Source organism: Microtus ochrogaster, chromosome 4, assembly GCF_000317375.1.
Source record: "Microtus ochrogaster isolate Prairie Vole_2 chromosome 4, MicOch1.0, whole genome shotgun sequence".
Lineage (NCBI taxonomy): Eukaryota > Metazoa > Chordata > Mammalia > Rodentia > Cricetidae > Microtus > Microtus ochrogaster.
Window position 1 is genome coordinate 12,912,239 of NC_022011.1, and position 6,697 is coordinate 12,918,935.

The following is a 6,697-nucleotide window of genomic DNA, read 5'->3' on the forward strand; positions in this document are numbered from 1 at the left end:
GGGTCACAAAGGCTCCACAAGGGAGTTTAGAAGCATCTTTTACTATAAGTGGGGTTTCCTATGAGAGTCTTGAAAAGTACGGATTTGCAGCTGGAAATGGAAAAGGGCCAAATATGCTTAGGAGTTAAGCGTGGTCTGTCATAATTTTAACATTCTTATTTGAAATATTTCTTACAAAAGGACCTTGTCTCTGTAGGCAACTTTTACAGTAAGTGGTGTTAATTATGCTGGATTCTTGACTCTCAGCTGGCGAGGGGCTTCAGCCAGACTCTGGAGTGGGAAGCTCCGTTTTCTTCCCATGTCCCACAGTGGTCCCTGTCTTTCTAACCTACCATACCAACCAGTCAAAACACAACAAAATATCTGAAATCAGAATCCTCACCACATTAGGTTGTATGTAAAGCAGAGAGCTCCTGGGTTACTATGAGGAATTATGATTAATCAAGATGATCATATGTAGCATAGCAGTAAGCTGGCCACAAACACTATCAAAGTGAAAATGGCTCTAGATTATAGTAGTTGATTTCTTGTTGTTTAAGGTTCTCTGGAGTTCTTTGTATGTTCTACTAGATGTTAATTCACTGTCCGATGGAGAGCAAAGATTTCTCTCTCATTCTGTAGGCTGTCTCTTCATTCAATTAACTATTTCCTTTACCTCACAGAAATTCCACAAGGTTCTATTTGTCAACTGTCGCCATTATTTTCTGAGAGACTGGAGCACCATCAGGAAATACCTTGCCTATGCCTTGATCTCGAAATGTGTTCCCCAACTTACTTTCTCCTCTCACAACTGCCCATTCTCAAGTTCTTTTTTTTTTATTGAGAAAAGGAAAAAAAAAGTTTCAGCCTCCTCCCAGTCTCCCATTTCCCTCCCCTTCCTCCATCCTTCTCTCCCCCCCCACTCCTCTCCCCCTCCCTCTCCAGTCCAAAGAGCAGTCAGGGTTCCCTGCCCTGTGGAAAGTCCAAGGTCCTCCCCACTCCGTCCATGTCTAGAAAGCTGAACATCCAAACTGGCTAGGCTCCCACAAAGCCAGAACATGAAGTAGGATCAAAACCCAGTGCCATTGTCCTTGGCTTCTCATCAGCCCTCATTGTTCGCCATGTTCAGAATCCGGTTTTATCCCATGCTTTTTCAGTCCCAGTCCAGCTGGCCTTGGTGAGCTCCCAATAGATCAGCCCCACTGTCTCAGTGGGTGGGTGCACCCCTCGTGGTCCTGACTTCCTTGCTCATCTTCTCCCTCCTTCTGCTCCTCATTGGGACCTTGGGAGCTCAGTCCAGTTCTTCAATTGTGTGCTGTTGACGCTCGTGCAGGTTGAAAGTCAAATGGGCAAGAAAACTTAACTCATGACTATTGCAATAGGGCAGAAAGACCAAAGCTTAATTCCACCAAACAGAGGGAAGAAAGGAGGATTATTTAATACTGGGGTAGGAGGCAAAACTAGACCACAAGAATTTGCTAACTGGTTTTGCCTGAAAAGAAGAGACTTCTTTGTCCCATTTGAACAGGATGCCACATGGAACAAAATGGGCTTGAAAGTTAGGCTCCTCAGGAAACTGTCTCCATAGCCTTCAGAAACAAGGGGCAGGCAAGCCTACAAGTGCCTTTTTAAAAATTTTACAAACATCCCCTAAAGAAAGAATGTGCCAAGAGTTTACTCAATGAAATGATCTGGGAAGAAAAGCATGGCCTGGACTTGGGAATCAGTGTACCCAGAGATGAATCCAGCTAAGAACTTGTAGGCTGGCTAGGCCTGGGTAGGAACCATGAGGGAGGGTTGCTGGCTGTGTGCCTGCCATCTTTCTGTTCATTTCCACAGCAGCTCTAACAAGCAAGTGGAGATAGACTCTGAGTCACTTCAAGGAAGAATGTGAACAGCCTGAGACTCTCTAGTTTGTTACTGGTGTCAGAAGGGGTTCTTCCCTCCCCCCTCCCCATCAAAGATTCATGTCCTAAGAGCTTGGTCCCCACTGTAGATCCCTACCTAGTGCCTGGAATGCTCGTCAGGGTAGTGATTAGTATGGGTATTTGGGGGTTCCTGTTACTTCTCTGGTGTAGAAGAACAAGATGGGTCCCCCTGTGATTTATCTCTGCCATCTTCCCTCCTTAGATGGTCTTTCCCTACTTCCCATGCTCCTACCAGCATGATACCTTCCTTCTTCCCAAGCTCACTAGGGTGGTGTCATGCTCTGAGGCTCCAACAGCCACCAGCTACAAATACTTCTGTTCTTTACATATTAGCCCCATTTGTTCCAGCAATGGAAAGTTGATAAATGTAGTTATACTTTTATGAAGATCTTTAAATCACTTAATTATACAACAAGTTGGCGTTAAGTTTGGATTACAAACATATTATATTTGTATAATTTCATAACGACAGTCATAGAAATATTCTTTAAAAGTATCAAGTGTTAATCATAGATAACATAAAGCATGTTTTAAATAAGCCATGGAAATTGTTAACCAACATTTTTAGGCATTCTTTTCTAAATTGGTCCATCCATTAAATGTCTCTTACTCTGATAAGATGTTGATTTATGACAATATTTAGTGTGACATATAAGCCTCATCTTACTATTTTTCAGTTAAGAAAATCTCTAATTTTCTGAATTGTGTTGACTAGAAGTCTCCTGTGGAGACAGTCTTGTCAGTTGGTTTATTAGTTAATTAAATGTCATTTTATACCTTATTTTCTAAAGTCCAGGCATCCAAAAGAGCCCACTCTAAGATTCTCCTTGCTATTAGGTGTCTGCATAATTAATCGCATCTTAGAATGCCTGTTACCCAGTGCACAATAGAGCGGGACAATTAATTTGGACCACATGCAATTATGTTGAAAGGTCGCTGCTACCCATGATAAAACTCTGCTCAGAGTGTGCAGGGAGGCACTACTGTGGCCATCCAGGGGATGTTTTGGGGGCAGGAAATCTTCAAGTACAATTAAACGGGCTATAAAGCAGGCACTTGCAATTTTTCATTTTTAAAACAGAACACTTTTTGATTGCTGTGCAGAACGAATACTTCTAAGACCAATCAACTTTGGGAGATTTACTTCAAGGGGAGCCAAATTTCTACCCTAACACAGAAAGTATGCTGTGTGGCCTGAAACTTCCTGTGTGAATCTCAAGTTACAAGAAGCTTTTGTGGAGCAATTGTTACAACGCCCTCAACAGAGTTAATAAGGAAAAATGCTGGCTTTGTCCGTCCTGGGTAGTTTGTGCTATATGGTCATAAAAGTTACAGTTAGAAGTATAGATATGTGGATTATAAAGAATCCCCGGTATCCAAATGTCCGTGAATTTCTAATCCTTCAACAATATTATGTTTGCCTGTTAAATGCAAATTTCTGAAGCAGATTTCACCCTAGAGGAAGTTTCAAAGATACCTGTGTCACTATTAAAGATATCTGTATATTTTACAAGGCTGAGCAGATTTATAAATGCCCATGGTTTCTCTCATTTGGGAAAGATTTTTCGAGTGAAGAAAAAAAAAATGGTGAAAAGATCAAAAGGCAGAAAAGCCAAAGAATGAGCAACAAAAACATTTCTATCTACACTATTACAATGTACACAGGGAGCAAACAGGAAGGAATGTCTGCTGCACCGCCAGTGTCATGTTGCCTTTATTTATTTAGTCCAGGAAACAGAAAGACAATAAACTTGGATTCTTTCTACATGTGTTCAACAGTCAAGCACACATTAAACAAGTACCTACCATGTGATACAGTAGTGACAAAGGGATTGAGGTATGTTCATAGCCTGTGACATTCTAAAGAATGGAAATAATGAATCCACATGCACACCTGGTAAATGTTTGTGTGGCCAACAGAAGGATATTGGTTTTAATCTGCATCCAATGTTTTTACTAGCTCTATGACCCTGGGCAAGCTCCTTAAGCTTTGTGGGACCTGATTTTCACATCCTTAAAAGAAATCTTTGAATGCTAGTAGTTAGCAGGGACTCTCTAGCTCCAACTAGCTTTGGAAAAGGGGGTCTGCTCATATTACCCAAAAGTAGAGAGGCCAGAGGTAGAATCATTCTGGAGAAGACTTAGAACCTCAGACTCAAAATGCTGCAGATTTTGAAATTCATAAATACACCCCTTTTCATGACTGCTATTCGTATCAGAAAAGAAATCCTCTTTGTTTCTGAATCCTACAGTCTTTAAAGCTCTTGTTTTGCCAATTTAAAGAGAAAGGTGTCTTTTTTTCTATCACAATTGTTTTTTTTTTTTTTCTAGATAGGGTTTCTCTATATAGTCCTGATTACCCCCGGAACATGCTCTAACAATTTGAATATTTATCTAAAAGGGCTTTGTGCAAGTGATATAAACATTAGCCTTCACCATATTCTCTGTAAATCCACAAATGCACCTCTTAGTAAGTTGTGAACTCCTTGGACTGGGAAACTTAGCTTCTTTTGGCTGTTGTTTTTGTTTCATTTGGTTTGGTTTTTCTTTTTTTCTCTCTCTTTTTGATTAAGAATTTTTAATGCAATCTTTTTTCATTTTACATAGCTATCCCCATTCCCACTCCCTCCCCTCTTCCTGCTTCCTCCACCTTCTCCCCCACCTCTTTATCCACTCTTCAGAAAGGGTAAGGTTTTCCCATGGGGAGTCAACAAAGTCTGACACTTCACTTTGAAGCAAGACCAAGGCCCTCCCCCCATATCTCAGCTAAGAAAGGTATCCCTGCAAAAAGAATGTGCTCCTAGCCTCCAGTTCAAGCACCAGGGATAAATCCTGGCTCCACTGTCAGGGACCCCACAGACTGTCCAAGCCTCACAACTGTCCCCCCACATTCATTAGGCCTGATTTTGTCCTATGCAGGCTCACCCGCTATCAGTCCAGGGTCAGTGAGCTCTCACTAGCTCAGGTCAGCTGTCTCTGTGGGCATCACCATCATGGTCTTGATTTCTTTGCTCATATTATCAATCATCCCTAAATTGGGAGGACTGATCTCCAAAATATATAAAGGACCCAAGAAACTAGACATCAAATTAACACTTAATTCAATCAAAAAATGGGGTACAGATCTAAACAGAGAAAAAATTTAGATTATCCCAAATGAAAGACAGCAGAGGGGATGTCTCTGATACATGAATCCACCATATCCGAGTTTCTTAGCTACCGGCATCCTGTCCCAACTGTTATAGTTTATTCTCTTATCCATGTAACATCTTAACAGGAGACAAATCCAAGTTAACAAAAGCAACTTCATCCCACTCACAAGGCTTCTTTCAGGAGTTTGTAAGTGTTATTCATGCGCACCTGATTTTTTTTAATTTGCACAAATCTGGACCTACTTGAAGCTTTTATCCTACAAAATTTAAAACTCCCGGGTCAACATGTTGGTTTAATTACATTCTAAAAATGTAAGATACGGAAATTCTTGGGTAAGTGATGGGGAAAGGGGTGGGTGGCTGTCACTTGATTGTCGTGTCCTGTCAGTACCAGTGGCCTCAATATCAGAGTGAGAAAGGAGCTGTGGATATTGCAGAATAAATTGAGTGGATATTTGGGGAAGGAATTTTAATGGGAGAAGAGCGAGAGCTTTCAAGTGAATTACAAGTTTATATATACATTTCCCAGATGACTCTAAATTCTTTATTCAAACTGACAGGGGTTGGATAAATATATTACAGTCCTCCTTCGCCAGAAATGAACAACTAACAGAACGGAAAGGTATGAAATTCAGACAATATGTGAAGACCAAACACATGCTAGGGGACGTCTTGCAATGCCCAAATCCCCAAAGCTAGAGCATGGGTGGATACCTAACCCGGCTTCAAATGATACATGAAATCATTCTTGCCGCTTTTCTCTCAGTGAGTGCTCAGCTAATGGGGCTTTCTGGATGAGTTACAAAGAAGGATGGCGGACCTGTTTTCAAGCCAAAAGGTAGAAACACATAAACAACTGGAAAGACACAATGGGACAGTCCACGCCAGGCAATGTGAAAAAACAGTCACCAACATTACCGCCCAAGCTTAGAGTAAGAACTTGCACCTGTGCACCATTTGCGCCTTCCAGGCAGAGCTGGCTCACACTGAAGGCAGTTGCTTTTGCCCTTCCTGAGGTTTCCTCACTAGGCAGAGCAAAATGATGGATCTATAATGAAACCAGTAACAGACACACCATCAGGTCAATCAGCCAAAAACAACAGTGCCCAGTGTTTTCTGGCATAGAACCTTCATCATATTAGATTTTATGCCTAGTTGTGGTCACCGGATGGCTTACTTCCAGTGTTTGCAAGGTGTGCCGTTATGTCCCTGGGTTATCAGAGGCTCTGCAAGGCAAGTCTTAACTCCTATCCAGAATCTGTTTGTTGTATTATTATTTGATTTGACATTTTAAAATTATTTACTTTTGTTCTATGTATATGTGTGTTTTGAGTGCCTGCATGTGCCATGTATATACTCTGGTATCTACAGAGGCCAAAAGAGATCATCTGAATTCCTGGAGCTGGAGCTACAGGTATTTGTGAACCACACAAAATGGGGTTAGGAACTGAACACAGATCTTCTGCAAAAGGTGCTTTTAACCACCAATGTTGAAATATGAGCGGCGGGGCTGCGTCCCCCTGCGTCCCCAGCACCCAGCCGCCCGCATGGCTAGCTTAGCTTATGCCCTGAAATAATTACACGGAAACTGTATTCTTTTAAACACTGCCTGACCCATTAGTTTCAGCCTCTTATTGG